Consider the following 22,246-nt stretch of genomic DNA (forward strand, 5'->3'; position numbering starts at 1 on the left):
AGTAGCTGGTGGTGGAGAGAGGGCCAATCTGATGGCCACTCTGGGCTCCTGCTTTCATTCTGAGATGGCTGGGGTGGGGTCAGAGGTTAGTGAACAAAAGGGTTAGTGAACAAAAGGGTTCACTAAGGGTTTTTTTGTTGCTGTTGTTCACTAAGGGTGAGTGAACAAAAACAACTGACATTGAGGACTTGGCTGTTAGTATCGAGTATCGATCCTACACACTGGACTTTCCTAGACTTGTTTCATCATCTACCAAATGAGGGTAGCCATTCCTTTACCACAGGTTATACACATAGAAAGTCTTCACATGGGGCTGGTGAAGAGAAGGGAATGGATGCGTGTTCACACCACCAAGGTCTTTAGAAAGGGACTCTGAGGGGTCACAAAGAGAAATGGTGAAGAAAGGATTGCAAGCTTCAGTGGCTGTATGGGGCCAGGTGTTGGAAAATGGTCTCTTGTCACCTCTTCCTTCCCCATCTGGGGAGTTCCCTCCATTCTGGGCCACCTGCCCAAACTGCATTGCTTGGAACTATCCTCCCTGCCTTATATTTAATCATTCCTCCCCTTCCACCCTGTGAGAGGGCCTCAGCGACTCTACCTCTGTACCTCTTAGCTTGTAAACTGGGGATTGCAATTTGTAAGTGAAGTCTGTGTGCGGCAAAATGAGTTCAAGCTCCCAAAGGGGCTAGAATGCCGACCATGAATTCCGTGAGCTTATGGAGGTTGGGGGGAGGGAAAGAGCTTGTCTGTGGAAGAAGGCAAGGAAGGCTTTCTGGAGGAAGAGACAGCTGAGCCAGGCCTTGAACGATGGTAATTAATGCCATTTCCTCAGGACTTGATGCCTTCCTGGTGGCTCAGATGGTAAAGAATCTGCCTGCAATGCAGAAGACCTGGATTCAATCCCTGAGTCGGGAAGATCCCCTGGAGAAGAGAATGCTAACCCACTCCGGTATTCTTGCCTGGAGAATCCCATGGACAGAGGAGCCTGGCAGGCTACAGTCCATAGGGTTGCAGAGTCAGACACAACTGAGTGACTAACACTTTCAGTTTCATTAGGACTTAACATTTAGAAATAGATGATACAGGCCCCACATTATAGAGGAAGAACTGGAGTTCAGAGAGGTGACATGACGCCCCCAAAGTCACACAGCTCCTCATGGTTGGAGCTGGAACTCAAACTAAGACCTTCTAAGTGCTGAAACTTAACCCACAACGGATGGGACTTGGCTTTTTGAATAGAGCTGGCAGGATGGGAAAGGGAAAGGCTCATGGGGCTTCAGTTCCGAGCTCAAAGGGCCTTCAAAGTAGAGGAAGGGGCTGGAAGCTCAGGGGCAGCCCAGCCAAGGGAAGGGGTGGGGTTCCTGGTTGCACCTGGGCCACATAGACCAGCCGGCGTCTTGGCCTCAGTTTCCTGTTGCTCCTTAGTGTCTGGGGGCAGAGACAGGGGTTCTGGTCTCCAGCCAGCCCTTTGCTCCCAGAGCAGCAACAGCAAGAACAGTGAACATTTACTGAGTCCTTGCTGTGGACCAGGAGCTGTGCTGGGATTCTACATGCATCACCTCGTGCTACTTGAGTCTACAAAACGGGGTGACTCTGTGAAGTCACCTGCATCATCCTCGTTTTACAAAGGCACAGAGGGGTTAAGGAACAGGCTCAAGGGTGTATGATTTTTCAGTAAAACTGAAACTGCTGGGGCATGAATGCAGGCACCCACCTATGGAACGTGTGCCACATCAAGCACTAGCTGGTGACCTCAGGCAAGTCCTCCCAGGCCTCTGTTTCCTCATCTTGAGGGGACATCACCCTCTCCCTCACATCCCCCTCCAGCTTCTCTCTGTGGATGGGCTGCGTAGACAGGTGGCCTGGTTGTATGTTCAGTTTTCTCTACCTATTCAGGCTCTTTTAGGCTGCCCTGTTCTCCTAGCCTCCATCACCCCCCACTTCAAGTTTAATAAGCAGTGGCTGCAGTGTGAGGTCTCCCCTGGCCAAGAGTTCATTAGCTGGGCAAGGCCTGGCTGCAGGAGTGCTGAGGCCTGCTGGGCAGTGGCCTCGTAAATAATTAAAGCTTGGCCACCACTTCCGGCTGGGGCTGCACATTGCATCTGGTATTCAGTGTGCCACCTGACCTAAACCATTCTAACACCCCTGACACCAGGCCCAGCTTCGTGTCCTTTTTTGGATGAAGTCGTCTGACAGACAGTGCTGCTCTCTCTGAACCTCGGTTTCCTCATCTGACCTGCCAGTTCCACCATTCGGAGTCCTCCTGAAGCTCCTATGTCCCCATAGCATAAGGTCAGCTGAGACTGCTCTGCGTATGGGCCTCTGTGACAAGCTCCTGATGGCCACTGCCCTCCAGCCCCTTCCTGCTCTTCCTATGAATGAACCCGTGACACCAGACTTCTGTCACGTTCTAGCTTTCCTGCTGCTTCTCACGGCTAGGCCTCTGCACGTGCTATTCATCTGTGTGGAACACTTTCTGCTCCCTCACCTGGCAACCTTCTTCTTGTCATCTTAGAATTGTCAATGTAGGTTTCACCTCCTTCAGAAAGCCTTCCCTGCTGCTGTCTCTCCCCAGGGCTGAGATATATGAGTCAAGAGAGGGGACTTAGAGACTTGGTGTTGGAATAACTCAGTGTGGCCCTCAATTAGACACTCTTGGTTTTCTATCCCAACTGTGACCTCTGGCTAAATGGCCTTGGAGATGGTATTAGTCTCTCCCTCCCAGAGGTGTTGTGAGGGTTAAGTGAGATAATGTGCCTGATAAGCAGTAGGTGTTCAGTGAATGGCAGTGGGTCTGTCTGCTCTGGAGGAGTTCACTGAAGACTCTAGATATCTGTCTGCCAAGATGCCCCTACTTCTCCTGCTCCTATTTGCTTAGCCAGAGGTCTGAAGGCTCCCATGTCTGAGACTTGCCCCAGCCACAGGGTTGCTGAGCCCCAGTGGAGGTAGCCCCAGGGCCATTCAGCCCTGAGCTGGACCTGGGAATGGAGAAAGTCACCCAGGGAGGGCCTGAGGGAAGTGAACCAAACTAGCCTGGTTGGTCTCAATGAATGAGTGTCTGGGGCCCTGGGAGGGTCAGAGGAAGCCTTCCCTGAGGCCAAATGCTTGTCCCAAGGCTGGTTTATGACCTGTCTGTGCCTGGAAAGGGGAGGAAGCCTTGTGGCCCCCGGCTTCTCCCTTCCCCAGGGCCAGGATGGTGCCTCCATGGCTTGGTCCCAGCACGCCTTGGGAGCGTTTGCTGAAGGCTCTCCCATGGGCCTTCCTGCGGGCTCTCCTGGGACCGAGTTCCCCTCTGGAAACCCCCTGGGCTTACTCAGGCCTCCCAAGGGTTCTGAGTGCAGTAGGCCTCTTAGTCCTCTCAGTTGTCTGCATGAAACTGACTTGACAGTTTTCCCTCCTTGGGGAAATAGCAGCAGCAGGTGAAGCCAGAGAGATGCCCCCAGGGAGAGGGTGAAGAGAGGGAGGATGCAGAGGGCTGATGGAGCAGGAGAGTATGGACTTGTTTGTGCTGCCCTTCAGGGCTATAAGCAAATGGAAGTAAGTGTTCTGGCCCAGGTCAGACCCCTAGGCCAGTGCCACCCCAGGAAGCCAGTCCTGGGCTGAGGGGAGGGTGTGGGGCCCTGCTGTGGGGGCCGTGCAGCCAAGCCTCAGGGCCCTGGATCTAAGCAGCACTGATAACACCTGCCCACATGCCCCGATCACCCAGTCTTTGAAGGTCTGGTGGAGATGCCACCTCTCCCAGGTGGCCTTCCCTGACCTCTTGTCCTCTTGCTCCCTGGTCCCTGAGCTCCCATAGTCTGTCCCTGTTCTTCCTGTGGCCCCAGATCCTTCTTCTCCAAATTGTCCTGCCAACCTTGTGCTGAGCAAGGAATATGCCAAAATAGCTCCCTTGAGGGAATTACTAACAATCGATACAGGCTATTTACCCCATGCCTAGTACCATGTTGGACAATCTGCATTCATTAGCTTTGCTACTCACAACCACTCTGGAGCCTGGACTTTTCCTCAAGCTCTTCCTTTCTGAGCTCTTATTACCCTGAAGAGGTCCGAGGGCCTGGGGCTCAGAGGGTGTGGAAGAAGTGGATGAGGGATTGCAGTGTCCAGTGATACCTCCTTGGACTACAGATTTCTGTCTGGGAGGGACCCTCTTCTCTGGAGACAGCACAGAGCCCCAACATAACGTCCTCCCCTCACATAGCCCCACCATGAGTGTGACCCTCCATAGTTTCCAAGGGTTTTCCTTGGCCATTGCCTGGGGATGGTGGTTACTGTTCCCATTATACAGATAGGGAAACTGAGGCCCCAGCAATATGTCACTGATGCAGGTAACCTCAAAGAGTGTCATTTCCAATTCACCATCTTTCCTCCAGAAAAGGCCAAGAACCCAAGTCATCCAAAATGTTGACTTTGGTTCTCTGTGCTGTGCTGTTCTTAGTTGCTCAGTTGTGTCTGACTCTGTGACCCCATAGACTGTAGCCCACCAGGCTCCTCTGTCTATAGGGATTCTCCAGGCAAGAATACTGGAGCGGGACCATTCCCTCCTCCAGGTGATCTTCCCAACCCAGGGACTGAACCCAGATCTCCTGCATTGCAGGCAGATTCTTTACCATCTGAGCCACCAGGTAAGCCCAAGAATACTGGAGTGAGTAGCCTATCCCTTCTCCAGGGGATCTTCCTGACCCAGGAATTGAAGCAGGGTTTCCTGCATTGCAGGCAGATTCTTTACCAGCTGAGCTACCAGGGAAGCCCTTGCTTCTCTGACTCCCATGCAATTCGTCAACTGTAGGTCTTCATACATACTTTACTTCAGCTTGGATTGTCCTACCCTGTCTCCTACTAATCCTTCAAAATCCAGCTCATTACCTCTTCCACGAAGCCTTCCCTGTCTTCCTGGTGTGATCTAACCTCTCCTATGTTTGGATGCCATGGCTTTGTGGACCCTTGTCATAGACCATTGTAGGAGCTCGTGGATGCTGGGGAGTATCTGAGGTGGGGGACCACAGGGCCTGGCCCAGAGCCGAGGCATTTGAGGAGTGGTGTGTGAATGAATGAATGGACTGAGGAAATGTCCCCCACTTTTGAGAGTGGGAAGCTAGTATCAGTCAGATGTGGGGGACCCAGGGGCCTCTGAGAAGCTCCTGAGGGGTCCTTGAGGCTGGTAAAGGGAGCTGGGTGTCCTTTAGGGACCACAGTCAGGTCCTCTCTTGTGAGTTGGGTCACCTGAGGCCGAGGCTGAGAAGCGAAGTCACTTGCCCCAGGTGGGTCGGTCGGTCAGCAGCAGGACTAGGCCATGCCTGTCCGGCTACAGTGTGACACAAGTAAAGGAGGATATACATGTTCACACATCGCAGTCAAGCTACAGTGGGAGTGATGTGGCCCCTCTTCCTTTCTAGGTACCCCAGGCATCTGTCTTTGCCAACCCCTACCAGTGGGTGTACGGACTCCCTCCTGAGCAGCTCTAGCCCCATGAACATGAGCTGAGCCCGAAGCAGCAGTTTCCATCACCAGTCGTGTGGCCCTGGCTCCTCTTACAGGCCCCTGGGTACCCCACATCTGACTGATATCAGCTTCCCACTCTCAAAAGTGGGGGACAGGAATAGGCCCTTGGCTGAAGTGGCTCAGGAGGGGCCCCAGCTGTGAGCTCCCCCATCCCCCTGTACCAGGTCTGACCTCTCTGTCCCTGGCAGAGACCAGGCCAGGTGCCCACAAGCCAAGTGCTTTGGGGGTGCAGAGCCCAGCTTATTATCAACACCCTCTAGTGACTGGAAGAGTCACCCAGAGAAGCAGGGCCATGGGGCTCCTAGGTCCACACGGTTCCCATGACCCCTCTCAGCCTCCACACACCCGCCCCTTGGATATGGCAGCCCAAAGCCTCCCTGAGGTCTGCCAGTCTTGAAGTCCACGGGAATGGTCATGTGGCCACCACCCTCCCCTGGTCACTGGCTCTGAGTACCACAAGGGACTTTACACCAGCCACTCTGCAGACTACTCAGTTTCTGGCCCTCTCAGCCTGTTAGAACCACAGTATGGCTTTTTCCAGTTTGTGCCTCACAGCTGCTCTGTGGGAAGGTGGTGCAGAAGTTCATTATCATCCCCATTTTCTTGATGAGGAAACCGAGGCTCAGGGAGGGTGCGGGGCTTGCCTGGGGCCATGCAGCCTGTTACTGGTGGTGCTGAAGCCAAAACTCGCTTCAGTTGATTTCATTTATTTTTCCAATGGAAGAAAGTTTTTCTGATTATATGAAGATAGTTTCATACTTGCTTAAAAAAAATGAAAACACCCAGACAATTCAGAAAAGTGAAAAGAGGAAGGCAGGAGTCTCCCATGTGGTTATACCACCGTGGGAGCTGCTTGTCCTCCCAGAGATGTTCTTGTATTCTCTGCATGCGAGTTCATGTGCTATTTTTTTTTACAAAATGAGCATGTGTTATGCCAGTTGTTTTCTCCCTACAACATGTTCATCTTTCTGTGTCAGTAACAGTAGATGCCGATCATCATTTTAAAGGGCTAGATAGCATTCTACTGCATGAATCTTCCCTGATTCAATGACGTAGTCTCCTATGGATAGACTTGTATTTAGTTGGTTCTACTTTATTTCCTGTCTACACAGTGCTGGGGTAAATATCAGGGTTACACCTTTGTGCCTTTTTCTGGTTCTTAAGAAGAAGAAAGCCCTGGGAAAGACAGGGCTGAGCATGTGTGTTTTCATCCTCACCTTGTCGCTCTCCCTCAAGGAGACGGTTTCCTATCTCACAACACCTCGACTTCCCGTGGCCCCTCCCAGCCAGGCGGGCAGTCCACAGGACCTCCCTTTTCCGTGAGCACAGGGCCACCTCGCCCGAGTCCCAGGGGGCAGACAAAGCAGCCAGATCCAGGCCACACAAAGCAAAGCGAGGAGAAAGGACAACTGTGTTCTGGCCCCAGGGAGAACACCCCCACCAGAGAAGACAAGAGGGAACACAACCGGTCTTCATTTTTCTCAAGATGTTTGTAGAATCTGTCTCCTCCACAGCATTATAAAAGTTATTCTGCCCCTGCTCCTAACTTGCTGTGTGACCCTGGACGAGGGGCTCTCCCTCTCTGAACTTCATCTCCCCTTCACCCATTGGTCCATACTCCACCTGCACTATAACCAGCGCTCTGAGCAGTTTTCTTCTCCCTGGAGCTGGTCTCAGGGTCAGTCCTGGCCTGGGAAAAGGGGACTTGTGGCCCTCAAGCTCCCTGATGCCTGGTGAGGGTTGGTGGGAGTGTAGCTGGCTTTGTGGGTGGATTCCAGGTAGGTTGATGGAGGTTAGCTGGACTATTTAGGGTCCATTTCCAGAACTTAGCCCTAAGGCTCAGATTCCTTGGGCTGCTTTCCCTTCTGCCTTCTTCCTGTGCCTGTGATTGGATTGGATGCTGTGGAGTGATGGAGAAAAATGGAGTCAGACCACCAGCCCTGTGATCCACTAGCCAGGGCTCCTGATATGGGTCTTATACTCTGAGCTTTAGATCTCTGGTCTCTGAAATGGGATAATGAGCCTACCTCTCAGAGGTACCCAGGCTGATATAAAGTGTTCTGTCCAGACCTGGCCCTGAAATGAGCACCCCACTTCCCCTCCTAAGCCCATGATCCGCACACAGGGAACAGCTAAGTAGAAGGGACCATCAGCAGCGCTCCTCCTCCTCCACCAAGGACATGACAAGAGGGCAGCTGCTGAAATAGCAGCAGGAGAGATGTAGGTCAGCTGGCCAGTTGGGAGGACTTGACTGCCTGGGAGAACAGCAGCTTCTCGGGCTGGGCGGGACTGTAGGAATCATCTCATCCACTGCCATCTGCACTGGGGACACCATAGTGGCTGCTTCCTGGGTGGCCTGGGGGAGTTGGCTAAGCAGAGAGAAACAAGGAGACCTGGTTAACCAGCTGGGCCTGGCATAGTTATCTAGGAGGGGGCCTTGGTTCCCCAGTGGGTCCGTTTAACATCAGAGAGTTGGAAGCTGATGAGAGGCAAGAAGGGCCCATCGGCCCAGGTTAAGCTGCAGAACTGAATAGCTGGAGGCCCAGGGTGGGCTTTCCTGGTGGCACAAATCCAGGGATATTCAGGCCAGCGCTCCTCCCGCCCCCCTGCCCTCTCTGCTTCCTAGGCTCCGAGCTGCCATCTGCTGCCCCCATCACCCTCAGCCGCCTCTCAGCCATGTGTCCCAGTACATGTGCATGTGCATATAGAGTGTGCATCTCAGAGAGGGGGTGTGCGCCAGGAGGGAGGTGACTGTTCCGGACACGTGGAGGCGGCAGGGACAAGGTGATGCTCTTCCTCCCACGCTGGCCAAGGCCGCCCAGCCAAGCCGAAGCCAAAGCCCCCCACTGGGCTGTTTGTGGCGGGGAATTATTTGAAGCTGGCAAGGTGCCAGCAGTCTCTGTTCCCAGCCTGCCCCCTGCCATGGCAGCCTCTCTCCACCTCCAAGTCTCAGCCTGCAGCCCACTGTCGGCACCCACCCACCCCCCACCCAGAGGGCTGAGCTTGATAGAAAGGTCATGGCCCGGAGTCCAGACCCACCCCAGCTCCACCCCAGCTCCTACCTCACCAATTGGCCATCGGCAGGTTCCTGACCCTCTTGGGTCTCTGCTTGTTAGGAGTGGGGCATCTCCCGCCCACTCTCAGCTCTAATTCTCTGGGATTCTCTTTTTCCCCTCAGAACCAGGGAGTTCACAGGAGCTCTGCTATGGCTAGGCTTCAGGTGTGGGGGTCCAAGGAGCTGCCCCTGTTCTCTGAGGCCCAGGAGGCCCAGAGCAGAGGGTGTGAAATCCAACCCTTCACATCTCCAACCCAGGGGATGTGGCCTAAACCAAAGATGCAAAGCTGGAACCAACTGTTTATTAGCAGAACAGGGAGTTTCTGCCTGTTTATTTTTTTGCTGAGTCTGACCAGGCCGATTCTTTAATACCTGCAGCCCCAGGCTTTATATCTGCTGCATGCATGATGCTCTCATGTCTCCACGCTCTCCTTCCCCCACCTGAACAACTGCCTGCTTCTCAGACATGAGTGACAGGGACTCGTATGGCCTCCCAGTGTCAGCTGGACTTTGGTTTCCACTGCAGTCCTTCCATGTTCTAGCTGCAGGCCTGGGACAAGTCCCTTAAACCTGAACCTCAGACTCCTGCACTGTGTGAAAAAGTGCAAGTGTTAGTCGCTCAGTCATGTCCGACTCTTTGCAACCCCGTGGACTATATAGCCCACCAGGCTCCCCTGTCCATGGAATTCTCCAGGCAAGCATACTGGAAAAGGTGGACATTCTCTTCTCAGGGGATCTTCCCGACCCAGGGATCGAACCCAGGTCTCCTGCATTGAAGGCAGGTTCTTTACCATGTAAGCCACCGGGGAGGCCCTTGCACGTGGATAATGAGCAATTCCTGGTTTTGGTATAGTAGCTGAAGCCTCACTGGGTTCTGCAGAACCAGTCAGTTCTTCCTGTCCTGAGCACAGGGCCACACCAGGGCCCAGAGGTCTGATGGCTATATGGATCTGCACTGAGTTCTCCCCCTGGGAACAGAGGCCTGAACCCTTGTCAGTGTTGTCCTGCTGAGAGCCAGTCCCCCCAAGGCTCTCAGTGCCACCACACCGGGAGCCAGGGAGCCTCCCCTTGTCACCAACTTATTGAGGGACCTGAGTGAGTCTCTGACCGGTCCTGAGCCTCAGTTTTCCCACCTGTGAGGATTGCATCAGGAGCTTGAGTCACTTTAGACAGCTTTTGAAATTCGGATTCCTTGACCCTCCTCTGGGTCTGACTCCAAACCTTTGCTTGCTCTGTGGCCAGGTGGGAGCCATAGACATAAAGACCCCCCAGGTCCCCTTCCTCTTGACTGCTCCTGCATCACCTCATCCTTGAGTAACCCCATTGTGACACAGAGAATAGCAGGGCCTCTAACCAAGCTGCCTGGGGGCAAGTCTGTACTTCCCCACTTCCTAGCTGTGGGGCCCTAGGCAAGTTACTTCACTTGTCTCTAAAATGGAGCCAACACCTAAGCCTCTAAGTGGCTGGATGATTACATGAGTTTATTTAAGAAAAGCCCTGAGAGCAGTGCCTGCATGTGATTTGCTCGGCTTCTTTTGACCTCTTCCTCTGAACCTCTGTCTCCCATCTGTCCCTTAGGTGTCCCCTCCCACACAGGGATGCTCACTGCTGGGTGGAATAGGAAGGGCTGGGGAGCCCCTGCTAGAAGTCTCCTTTGTCCCTGCTTCTTCCTGGTGGCCCCAGGCCATAACTTACTGTCCTAATTTAATTAGGAAGAGTCCTTCCAGGGACCTCATTAGGAAATGAGCCCAGAGCCTTGGGGACCTCCAGGAGGGGTGGGGTGTAGGAGGAGTCTGTATTGTGTCTGACCCTGTCCAGCCCTTGACCTTGTCCACATGTGTCCAGGAAGATAGGGGAGCCCAGTCCCTTAGACCCGTGACATGGAGCCTGGGCAGCCAGGTCCTCTACCCTGTGCCCCCTGCCCAGCTTTGGCCTCATCTCCCTGGATGAGGATGAGGAAAACTGACAGAGAAGGTTTCTCTTGTTCTGTTCCACCTGCCCCTGACGTCGCTGGCCTGGCACAGAGCAAGCCTTGGTGACTCTGTGTTGAGTGAATGAGTTGAGTGAGCTGTGGCTCTTGGGAGAAGCATCTTCATTTGGCCAAAGCAGGCTTCCACACTCATCCCAGTGTGGGAATTCCCTCCAGCAACTCCAGGGGCTGGATATGGGGCTGGGGGAGGTGTCTGCTTGAATACCTTCAGGGACAGGGAGCTAACTCAGCAACTGATAGCTTTTTCTGTCCCTGGACAGTTCTTCCTGTTAGAGAATCTGTCTTCCTTTCAACCTCAAATCTGCCTCCTATGACTCTCCTGCCCTGTCCTGGTCTCGCCTCTGTTTCTGGGGTCTCTGCTCACAGACTCTGCTCCTTACCTTCACCTCAAGCCTGCTTAGTATCCCTTCTTGGCCTGTGACATCTGACATGCTATGTAACCTCGAGTAAGGCCTATTCCCTCTCAGGTCACTATTTCTTGGGGCCTGGTGGGCTGCACACTCTCAGGTTCTATAAACACTGGCTGCCTTCTATAACTGTGACCTACCTCCCTATGAAGTGGGGGCCGAAGACAGATGTGCTGTGTCCAGAGGTAACAGTGACACCTCTACAGACAGCTCGTCTCCTGGTCAGCAAGGCCACAGCACCCAGATCCTGCAAGAACCTGCGGCGGGGCGCTGGAGGGTGGTGCTTGGACCTCTTCTGCCCCTGAGACCAGTCCACAGTGCAGACACCGCTGTGTCTTGGTTAGGAATCTGGGAGTCGTTGTAGCCCCTTTCTCTCTTACCACTAATAGCCTCCATGGCCTGATCCTTCCTTCCCCCGCTCACGGGCCCAGGCCCTTATTCCATCCTGCTGTGGCCTCCCTGGACCAGGGCAGCAGCACCAGCCTTGTCTCTGTTCTCTCCCTCCTGTCTGTTCTCTGCTCTGCAGCTGAGGGCTCTCAAACACTCAGAGCACCATCCTGTCCTCACTCAGCGCCCTACAGGGAGGTCCACCACTCACAGGACCATCCGCTGGCTGGCTTTCAGGGCCCTTCAAGACCCAGCACATACCTGGCATCTCTCCAGCCCCGGGCCTCACCATCTTCTTGCCCCCCAAAACCCTCGGCTCTGTGCTTCAGCCCTACCCCCACCCCCGATGTGAGTGATGTCACAGAGGTGTCTGATGTCACTCTCACGTGCCTGGAAGACCCTTCCTCTGCTTGTCCAGTCCCACTTTGCCTCAATAGTCTCCACTTCCAGGGAGCCTTCCCAACCTGGCTGGGTTCAGGGCCTGCTCTGGGCTCCCCTGTCCCTGTGTTTCCCTCCATCTCCTTCTTTGCCACGTTGTACCGAGATGGTCCGATTAAGAGTCTGTGGTTCACAGACTCAGGCTTCAGGAGAATGGGGCAGGGGACCTGGCCAGGACCTGCCAAGGAAGGGGAGGGGAGGAGAGTGGGGGGGGATCTCTGGCATAGGCCCAGGTCCCCTCTTCCCAGGGGACCTGCTCTTTGTGCTGCATCCTCCTGAGCCACGTGTGTGCCCCGGAGAAGCACCTGGCACGGACTGGAGTCTTCAAGTCTGAGCTCCAACATTCACTGCAGGCCTGCTCTGTGCCAGGACCTAGGGAGGATCTGCAGATAGAAAAGCAGACCTTGGCCGCCTAACTCAGTATGTGACCTTAGGCACTTGGCTTCTCTGAACCTCAAGCTTCCTTGGAGGTGAAAGGGGTAGAGGACCCAAGTGTCCTTCCCATGTTCCCTGGGCACATCTGAACTGCGGTCGGGGTCACATGTGGCCCCACAGGGTCCCAAGATGGCAGCTAGACGCGGTCGGGGTCACATGTGGCCCCACAGGGTCCCAAGATGGCAGCTAGACCAGAACTTCCTTCCCCACCCCCCATCCTGGGGCCTCTGGGGCCTCAGGCCAAGCTTTGCTGGGATCAAGGGGGACAGGGGTTTTGCTCTCTGTTGGCTGAAAAGGCTCGCCTCCGCGTTGGCCAGCGCTTTGGCATTACCAAGAGCCTGCTCCCACGCAGGGTGACCAGCTTGTCCTCGTTTGCTTGGAACTGCCCCAGTTTTAAAACAAAAGCTCATGTCCGATGGGACACTTGGCCCGCCAGCCTGCACTCTGTCAACCCCCGCAACCACTCCCCCTAGCTCTGCAACAGGGCTTCCCCGTTACCTGTGGATTCGGCTGCTAGTTGGGCAGGGCTCACTCTAAATAAAGAAAAAAAGCTGATTTCTTCCCTACCTTTTGGCAGAATTCAAGGAGACATAGAGCGCCTTGGAAGGTCTAAAGGAGCCAGGGCTGAGCATCCTGGTTGGGATGCTGGTGTGGACACAGCCAGGACACCTGGCCTTTGATCTGACCCTGCCTCTGATGCAGCTGAGTGACAGCTCTCTCTGAGACTTGGTTTCCCCCAGCCCTGCCCTGCTCACCTCACGTCAATAACATCAATAACATCACATCAGTAAGGTGAGGATCGTTACCTCAATGGCCCTGCCTTTGCGTTCCTGCTACCCTTTATGTTCTTCATGGCATTTTCCTTCTATCCCTTGCGAGGTGGGCTCAGCAGGATTTGCTATGTTAGTTGTTCAGATGGGGACACTGAGCCCACAAGCACACAGGATTTCAACTCCTTAACGACTGAGGAGAAGGTCAAGGATGGTGGCCGTGATGTGTGGTGGTTACCAGTGAGTGGGGGTCCCTGGCTGGCTGTTCTTCTCCCCACTCCCACTTTGTCAGTGTCTTTGTCAGTCAGAAAAGATGGAGACAGATGCAAGGGAAAGGTAGACACAGGCGTGGGGAGAGAAAGGACGTGGGATGGGGGGTAGTGCTGGGGTGGCAGGGGGAGGGGAGGGGTCCAAGCAGTGCTCCTACTTCCTCTTATGGTTCTCACAGTCTGTCTGCACCGACTCCTGACAGATGGAGGGAAGGGGAAGCTGGTGCCAAGAGGCTGTCACCGCGGGCGGGCAGAGCTGGGGGAGGGTGCTTTGTGGCCAGGGTTTGTATGGGGAGGGGGCAGCAGCTGGTGGTCTGGCTGCTGGGTCTCCTTGGAGCCTGCTCCCCAGGGAACCATGGCTGGGGCCGGCGGGGAGTCATGGATGCTGTGGGGCGGGAAAGTGGGCGAGGGGTGAGCCCACCCCCCTGCCTGGGGCCAGCCATGCCCTTGTCCCTGTCCCAGCAGAGACAGCCACCCGTCTTTCCTCCATTCCCTGCTGCCAGCAGGACCTTCCCTCCAAGGATACCTCCTGTCCACCTCTCACTGGGCGTCGGGCTGGGTGGGGGCTCTGGGGACCAGCACTGAGCTGTGGTCAAGGTGGACAATGGCAGGGAGAGTGTGGGCACCAGGAGGCCCTCGTGATGATGGGGGCCTTGAGGAGCTCAGAGCAGGTGGGGCCTGGCCTTACATCTGCAGGGCCAGAGCACATTCACTGAGCCACCCCAAGTGGCCCCCAAGCCCCCTTCATGCCAAAGGGCCTCTTGCTTTTTCTCTAGCCTCTGACACATCTACAGGACTGGGCAGACCTGGCCTGGGATCGGTTTGGCACCTTCAGTATCTCTTGCTTTCTTAGATGGTGGATTTCCCCAGCGGGGTTGGGTCTCTTTCTGTCTCTCCCAACTCCTGGTGCCCAACACAGGGCCCAGCACCGAAAAGGAAGGGCCCAGTGAATGCTAGTCAAATAAATGAATGGATCTCTTGCTTGCACAAACCTGCTGAGATGGAGGTCTCACTTCCTTATAAGGCAACTCTTTCTATTTCCAAAAGCAGAGCTTTTTCTGATTCTGTCCTGAAAGGCACTCTGGGTCCCTGGCCTGTCACAGGAGCTGTGCAGAGCCCCCCAGCTGATCCTGCTGCCTGAGAGCCCTGCAGAGACTGGAAAACCCCGGAGCCCACCCCCCTCCTTGGTGATACCTGACTGGACTGGCATCTACTAACCTCCGAGGGTCAGTAATCATAGCCATCGTTTACTGAGCCGCTGTCACTTGACCCTTCCATCAGCCCCATAAGATGGCACTGTTTTTGTCCCTCATCGTGCAGAGGAGAGAGATGAGGCAGAGGTAAGGAGAGGCTTCCCCAAGGTCATGTGGCTAGTGTCTGAGTCAGGAAGTGGGAGAAGGCTGGGGCGGAGGGGAAGGCTTCCTGGGGCAGGACTTGGGGGTGTATGGGGCTTGGCAGGGCTGAGGAGCGCTACTCCCTGGAGGTAGATCTGACCCCGCACCACACGCTGTCCCTTCCCTCCTTCCTACATGGATCCCAGACACATCCATGACACTAAGACCCCAACTTGGTTGTCTCTCAGGTGAGCCCTAGGGACCTGGGGCCGAGTCCCTCCTGTCCCCCTTGGGGGTGCCCCAGGGAGGAGCCCCAGGACCTCGACATGGCCTGCCCTGTTTGGTGATCTAAGAAGTGTGCAGGGTGATGGCTGAGAGCCTGAGGAGTCCAGATGGGTAGGTGGGCGCTGGGCCTCCTTCCAGCTGCTCCTTAGAGTTGATCCTGGTTGGAGCTGTCCTCCACATTAATATTAGTAATGGCAATCATTAATGATAAATGATGGTGTGCCTGCCCCGTACCAGAGCTGGTGGGTACCCTGGGGGGAAACCGAGAGAAGTAGAAGAGGGGACCAATCCCGAGAGCAGGGTGTCCACCTTCTATTGCATTTGTCTCCTTCCCATAGCCTGTCACAACTGGGCCCTCGGGAGGCAGTTTAATAAAGTCCTAGTGGTTGAAAACCAGGTACCCATGTGGTGGGACACCTACTGGCAGAGGGTGGCACGCTTCTCCCCTTCTTCTGTCATCCACAGAGTGATTCCACCACTGGCCCAGGCCCTGTGCCCACCCTTCATGCCCCCGCTGCCTGACTTCACCCCTTGCCTTGGCTCTTTAGATCCTTCCAGAGGTGCTCAGTGAGCGTAGTGGGTGACTGTGGTCCCCTCACTGACCACCCCCCCATGACTAGTCATGTGACCTTGGGCAAATCAGCTCCCCTCAGTGCCTTGGTTTCCTCATCCGTACAATGGGATTATAGTAGTTTTCTTCCTCAAAGAACTATTAGGAAAATTAATTGAGATGATGAGCCTAGTGCATGGTAATCACTCAATAGTGTTTCCTTTTCTGTTCATGATGTGGGAGGAGATGCAGATGTCAGAGTCCCTCTGCTCTCCACCCATGACCTCAGGAATCCTCTGACAGCCCTGAGAGCGGGGATTTGTCTGTTGCTTTGCTGACGGGGATGGTGAGGCACAGAGAGGTGGGGTGACTCACCCAAGGCCCCTCAGTTTAGGAGTAGCAGATCCAAACCCTGGGCTCTCAGGCTCGGAGGCCCATGCAGGTATCACTGAGCCAGGTGAAGGGGACGAAGGGCTTAGCCTGAAAGCTCTTTTGGAACTGGTGATCCAGAAGCTCCTGGCTTCCTGTGCTGATCTGCAAACCTCCAGCCCCCAGATCCCAAATCCCTCCTAATCCTGGGGAAGAGGCAGCCCCCGGTCACGTCCGTTAGCAGCTTTAAGCACCCTCCCCGGGCCTCTCACCTCCCACATGGGCCCAGAAGCGGCAGGCGAGGGCCTGGGCTGCAAGGATGGGGGATTTCCCGACTCGGTTGAAATCTGTCACAACATTAATGTTAATTAAGCCTCGTTAATTCAGCCCTCTGCTTACACAGAGCTCCTGACAGCAAATTACTCATAAGTGAGGCGGTAAATTTATTGCTGCGTTTTCCCAAACACTCAGCAGCAAAGAACGTGTCCCCGGGAAAGGCGGAGGAAAGGCCTTGAGGGCGAGTGCTGTGTGGTTCCTGCCAGCCTGAACCACCGGGGACTGTGGCCCAGAGAACAGCCAGGGTTCACCAGGGAACCTGGTGAGGATGCACTCTGGTCCAGTCAGAGCTGCCTGGAGATGGAGTGAGCTCCCCCTCACTGGGGGCATGCAAGCGGGAAGGTAGAGAGCATCGCAAGTCCTTCTGGGCTGGCCCATCATCTTCCCGCCTCATCCCTCTTGCCTGGCAGACTTCACTGGCTCTGTGCCTTATTTCCACTGATGGTGCCCCAGAGTCACACAGTAGGGCTTGTAAAGGGCGAGTTTGGATCTGGACGCGAGCCCCAGAGCCCACCCTGGTGTCTGTAAACACCTTCCCCTGCAGTGCAGTCTGAACAGGAGCCCAGTGGCCTCTGCAGGGATCAAAGTACAGGTAGGGCCAGACAACCTGCCAGGGATGCTGCGAGGGCTCTCTCCTGGTCCTGGGTTTATAGGGTGCTCTTGGAACCAGGGAAGATAACTTTGAGCCCAGACCCCCATACTAGGCTAGGTATCATAGCCCTCCAATGAGGATGCAGGCTCTCCTGGGGGCAGTGGAAGCCCCACAATCCTTCTTCCTAAGATCTCCTTCCTTCCTTGGCTTCAGACTGGGACCATGCCTGGGACATTTGGAACAAACCCAGGCTCTGGGTACATAGAATTTTAAAAAATTAATTAGAGCATTAAATGGTAGCCCTCTGGGAGAATCCCACCATCTGGCTGTCACAGGAGAGGCAGGAAAATCTGTGCATATTTGTCTGGAGTGTGTGAGAGTCATATGAAGCCACCTGTGCATGTGTGAGTGTGTGGCCCATGTGCTGCGGTGTGTGCACAGGGAGGCATGTGTGTCTGTATTCAGTGTGTGGTGCACATCCGAGTGTGCAAGCGGGCAGTGTGCGTTTGTGTGCATATGTGCCTACTTGCATGTGCATGTGTTGTGTGCCTGCACCCATGGGTCTGCATGTCTGCCTGAGCATGCGCCTGTGACCAGGCCTGGCTTTGGGGGCAGTGAGTCAAGCTGGGCTGTGTGCAGAGACGGTTCAGCCTCTCCACCCCTCTTGACAGAGTGATGCTCACAGAAGGGTGGGGGTGGGGGGCCGTGCCCAGATGGGACAGTGGTGGGTTTGGCAAGTGCACAGCTGGCCTGCAGGACTCTGGCTCTCTGGGGCTCAGGAGAGACCAATGTGGGGCCATGGGTGGAGAATGGTAGGGTGTGCTGGTGGCTGGACTGACCCAACTCTTCAACAATTCTAACAAAAACTTCCTGAGGGCCTACTAGGTACAGAACCTGGGGGTGGGAGTGTGAAAAAAAAAATTGAGAGGACCTTGCATCACTATGTCAGGCACTGATACGTTATCTTACAACCAACCACCCTGCAAGTCAGGATTCAGCCTCACAGTTTTAGATGAGGAAAACCGAAGCTCTGAGAGGTCAAGTAACCTGCCTGAGGTCACACAGCCAGTAAGGGGCCACACCGGGATGTGAGCCCTGGTTCCTTAACTTGCTCCTTGTGGGAGGAGGGCCACAGAGGGCTGCAGACTAGCATCTTCCAAATCCCTGTACTGGGAGACAACGTCCACATGAAGAAAAGGCCGAGGAGGGTGGAATTGTCATGGGTGGTGGGCGTGCCCACAGAGAAGGCTCTTTAAGAGGCAGCTTCCCTTTCATCCAAGCTGTGATGGGACCTATCTGGTGGGGGGACCACGCTGGCTCAGAACCCCTGAGTCACGGCCCCGTGTCTGAGGGCTCTGTGCAGTGGCAGGGGTCTCAGCCAGGATGGCAGCTGAACCGAGGTTCTGCTGGGCACCTGCCCCACCCCCACCCTCAGCTCACCTCCCACAGCCACGACTGTCTCCTTCTGCCCAGGTCTGGTCAGGGGCCATCACAGAAGTCCTGCTGGGCCCCTCGCTGGAGGCACTGAACTGTGGCCTGTGGCTGTTAACTCTGCCCATGCTGTCTGCCCCCTGGCCAGCTGCAGAGAGGTGAGTGGCCTTGGCCAGAGCCCGGGGTCCGAGCCCAGCAGGACCGGTACCTGAGATGTGGCACCTTTGAAGGTCTGGCCTCACAGCAGGGCTTGCCAGCATCTAGCTGGGTACTCAGCACGCGAGGGACCCTGCTTTATTCTTTCAGCTTTCCGCAGCAGAGACTTGAGATTTTCCAGTTGGAACAGGGGTCATCAGAAGCTTGCTTCTCCCAGGGTCCCTCCCAGAACACAGGACTAAGGGTGTACGCTGGGCCCTGACTGTACCCAACTCTCCCTCTGCCCAGAAAACTTGCCAAGTGGTCCCGTGGCAACATGTGGGCCTGCCTTTTCTCCCTGACTCTGGTATAGCCATCTCCCAGGAAACAGGGAATTTTCCCTCATTCCCATCATTAGGGTGCCAGGGCAAACAAACAGCCTAATCCAGATGAGCCCTGGGCCACAATCACATTCTCTTTGGGGGCTTTCTCTCTTATTTCCAGCAATTTTGAGGAGGCTGAGTAATTGGTATTCCACACAGGTTAATAGAACTGCTGCCTTTCCGTATTATGCCCTTAATTTCCTTTATCGCATAGCAAGTTGGAATTAATCGCCCCTCTCCTTCCTTTTTCCCACCGAAACCCATTACCAGCCTGTCTGCTGGTTAAAGTCATTTTGTGGCAGCTCTTGGCTCCTTGCCACTTCCCTGGGAATCTTTCCGACCAGAGCCAAAGAACAAGGAGGGGTGAAAAATCCATTTGTACAAAGTGGAGATCTCCTGTTGAGAACTTATTTCCCTCCCTGTTCAAGAGGAAGGAACGTGTCCAGCCTCCAGCCGGCACAGCTGACTGAGTCCCCTGTCGCCGAGAGCATTCAAGAGGGTGGAATGGCCATATGTCAGTGGTGGGAACAGAGGATTCCTGCACTGCTCAGGGGAGGGGTTGGGGGAAGGGACAGGCCTTTGCCACTCCTGGTGCCTAAATTAGATGTTGTGGTTGGAAGCTTCTAGGGTTCTGTTGTTTGTAAGTTTAAGATTTTCTCTGATTTCAAGGTTGGAAAGAATCTGTTAATCTGTGGTCCTGACTGAGCCGCCTGGGCCTAAGTACTTTTAAATTGTGTGTTTTAAGATTCTAATAAGATACTCTCCTGGAACTGGAGATTCTGTTCTGTGATTCTAAGGCTATTTTACGATTCCATGAGCCTCTTAAGCTACAATTCTGCTCTGTGACTGGGTCTCAGGAGGAAGTGTAAGCTTTGCTGAGGCTGCTTTGGAAGTGTGAAAGGCCCAGGCCTTCTCTGGCCTGAGTTTCCACATTTATGAAATGCAAGGGTTGGATCAGATGGCTTCCAGGTCCTGCCCTGCAGGTGTGTTCTGCCTGCAGCCTCTTGCCTCCTTCTGTGCCTTCTCCACATAGGCCATCAGCACTGGCCACCCCACAGCACCTTGGGGGACCCAGGAGCCTTTCCATCTGAGCCACATCCTTTGTCCACTTGCCTGTAGCCTTGTCCCATTTCAGCAGGAAGGCACCTCAGCTCTCCTCCAAAGTCCCAGCAGGAAAGCTGCTAGGAGTAATAATAAGAAATAAACCAGATCGTTGACAAGAGCTCCATCGCCCTTGTGGGCTATTGTTGATATTGTTGTTCAGTCACTAAGCCTTGTCTGACTCCTTGTGACCCCATGGACTGCAGCATGCCAGTCTTCCCTGTCCTTCACCATCTCCCAGAGCCTGCTCAAACTCATGTCCATTGTGTCAGTGATACCATCCAACCATCTCATCCTCTGTCATCCCCTTCTCTTCCCGTCTTTTCCAATGAGTTGGCTCTTCACATCAGGTGGCCACAGTATATACAATTCACTATATAATTTCAACATCTATCATCTCCTGTACCTCTTGCCCCTGAAGGGTGTAACTATTGATTGTTAGACCCATTTTGAAGGTGAGCAAACTGAGGCCCTGAAAAGTTAACTCACCTGTAGTCCAGGACCCTGAGTCGCTTGCTGCCTGCACAGCTGCCAGCCACATGCAGGCTGGATTGAACAAGTCATGAGCAGCCCCAGGTGGTCAGTGTGATGAGGGAGCCTGGGACATCTCTCCCTGGAATCTGCTGCTGGGTGGGGTTGCCACCCATGCGCTCACACGTCCCCAGTGAGATGTTGAAAGGCTTCAGAGAATGGACCTCGTTTCCTTCCCAGTGTACCAAGAAGCCAGAAAAGAAACCGCCTCCTTCATCTGCTTTTAGAATCTACCTTTTCCTTCTGGATCAAACAAGATTTCTCAGGGCGGGTTCCCTCAGCCCCTACTGCTTCCCCATTGGTGTAAAATCAGCCCTTCTTTGAGGTCCAACTCAAAAGGCTCCTATCTCATCGCCCTTGCCCCCCAACCGTGCCTCACCCACAGAGAGGAGAGGTGCTGGTGAGAGCTTCCCCAGGGCTGAGTTCAGCATCCTTGTTTTCAGCTGGGGCCTCTGAGGCCCAGAAAGGGAGATGACTGCCTGAGGCCACACAGCATCAGTCAGCACCCTTGCTTCTGAACAGGACCATCTAATCTTGTTCTGGGTTGGGTCGGTTATATCTGAATTCTTGTCTCCTCACCCTGGCTGTAATTTCTGTGAGGGAAGGTCCACCTCTCACCTTTTTCTTTCCTGTTGAGCATTAGGGATAAAAGGACCTGGATTCTGATCCTGCCTTGAGCTCTGTGACCTTAGGACAGTCTGTTGCCTTTCAAGGGCTTTTTGTCTCTCAAAGGAAGTGATGCCTCCCTCCCCCGCCTCACAGAGCTGCTCTGAAGACCCCTGCTGAAGGGCAGGGGAGGGGGAGGGCGGGGCGGGGGCTCAGATAATGAATCTATCACTCGGCACCATATTCATTCAGGATCCCATTTCTGCCAGATTTCCTTCAGCCTTTGCTGAGTTTCCAGCCAGAGACGCTCCTTGTCCCCAGAACAGCCCCACAGTTCCCCACGGCTGAGCTGCTGCTCCTCGGTGGCCCCTGCTGTAGGGCCCTTGCCCTCTCTTCATGGAGCATCTACCCTGAGCCACACAAGTGCTCTCCCATCCTCACCACGCAGCTTCACACCTGCCTCCCCTCTAGATGCGGGTACTGACTGTGCAGGCAGGCAGCATGCAGCCCTGTCTGCATGCCTGGAGTGCCCTCCTCCTGTCCCTTCCACTCTCCATCTGGAGGGTGGAGGTCCATGAATCGTGCACATGGAAAACCTGACTCTTTTTTCCTCTGATGAGATTGAGGCATGGGGAAGGCAAGGGGCTTGGGGGCAACCTAGAGTAGTGCTCAGGCTCTAAGGCCCAGACCACTCAGAGGCTCCCCCCGCCATCCCTCCCAACCAGGGCCTGGGTTTGCAGAACTCCCTCATAATAATTGTGAAGGGCTTTCCTGCAGCCAAGGGCCCAAGGGCCCAGCTACAATGGGAGAGGAAGCTTGTCGCTCCCTGAGGCCGGCTCCACAGTCTGGCTGGACCTTGGGATGACTCACTGAGCCCGCTCTGGTCCGGTGGAGCCTCTCGGGGCCTCCAGGCTGTCAACAGGATGAGTGCTGTCTGGCTGGGCTACAGAGCTTCACCTTGGCACTGACGGCCAGGATGGGCACAGCCTGGAATGTTGGCTGAGAGCACTGTCCCGGTAGGTCTGGCCGGCCAAAAATATGGCAGCAAAGTAAGCAGCCTGTGGAGACTTGAGCTGGCTAATGTTCTACCCGCAGTGCACTGTGCCCCAGGCTGGAGTTCCACTCCTTTGGGCCTTGTTGGAGGTAGAGGGCATCATCAGACACTGTCAAGAGCTGATGCTTGACATGGCCTTGAGGAGTGGGGGGTATTGCCAGGTGGAGATGAGGAAGTGCCTCCTGTAGGTGGTGCTACACAAGTATAGACACCAGATAGGCAAGCCCACGGTTCGTCCGTGACCGTTGGGTGGGTGTGGGGCAGTGGCAGCCAGGGGTGGGGAGAGCAG

General features: G+C 54.8%; 1 protein-coding gene and 3 long non-coding RNA genes across 35 annotated transcripts in view; 2 read left to right on the plus strand and 2 right to left on the minus strand.

Annotated features, from left to right (window-relative positions):
• The window catches only part of LRP8 (LDL receptor related protein 8), a 77,515-nt gene that overhangs the window by 3,376 nt on the left and 51,893 nt on the right, over window positions 1-22,246 (plus strand). The window lies entirely within an intron of this gene.
• LOC145504454 (uncharacterized) lies at window positions 6,974-7,868 on the minus strand. Of its 2 annotated transcripts, none has more exons than XR_014052214.1 (2): window positions 7,621-7,868; window positions 6,974-7,399 (listed from the first exon to the last, which is right to left on the minus strand). It is a non-coding gene; the product is annotated as an uncharacterized LOC145504454 (long non-coding RNA). The 2 variants fall into 2 exon arrangements; XR_014052213.1 differs by having other exon boundaries at window positions 7,527-7,868.
• On the minus strand, window positions 8,853-11,665 carry LOC145504452 (uncharacterized). Its single transcript, XR_014052211.1, has 2 exons — window positions 11,600-11,665; window positions 8,853-9,144 (listed from the first exon to the last, which is right to left on the minus strand). It is a non-coding gene; the product is annotated as an uncharacterized LOC145504452 (long non-coding RNA).
• Window positions 11,751-14,590, plus strand: LOC145504453 (uncharacterized). Its single transcript, XR_014052212.1, has 3 exons — window positions 11,751-12,246; window positions 12,789-13,003; window positions 14,327-14,590. It is a non-coding gene; the product is annotated as an uncharacterized LOC145504453 (long non-coding RNA).

Source organism: Giraffa tippelskirchi, chromosome 5 (genome assembly GCF_054371585.1).
Source record: "Giraffa tippelskirchi isolate mGirTip1 chromosome 5, T2T-mGirTip1v1.2.pri, whole genome shotgun sequence".
Taxonomy (NCBI): domain Eukaryota; kingdom Metazoa; phylum Chordata; class Mammalia; order Artiodactyla; family Giraffidae; genus Giraffa; species Giraffa tippelskirchi.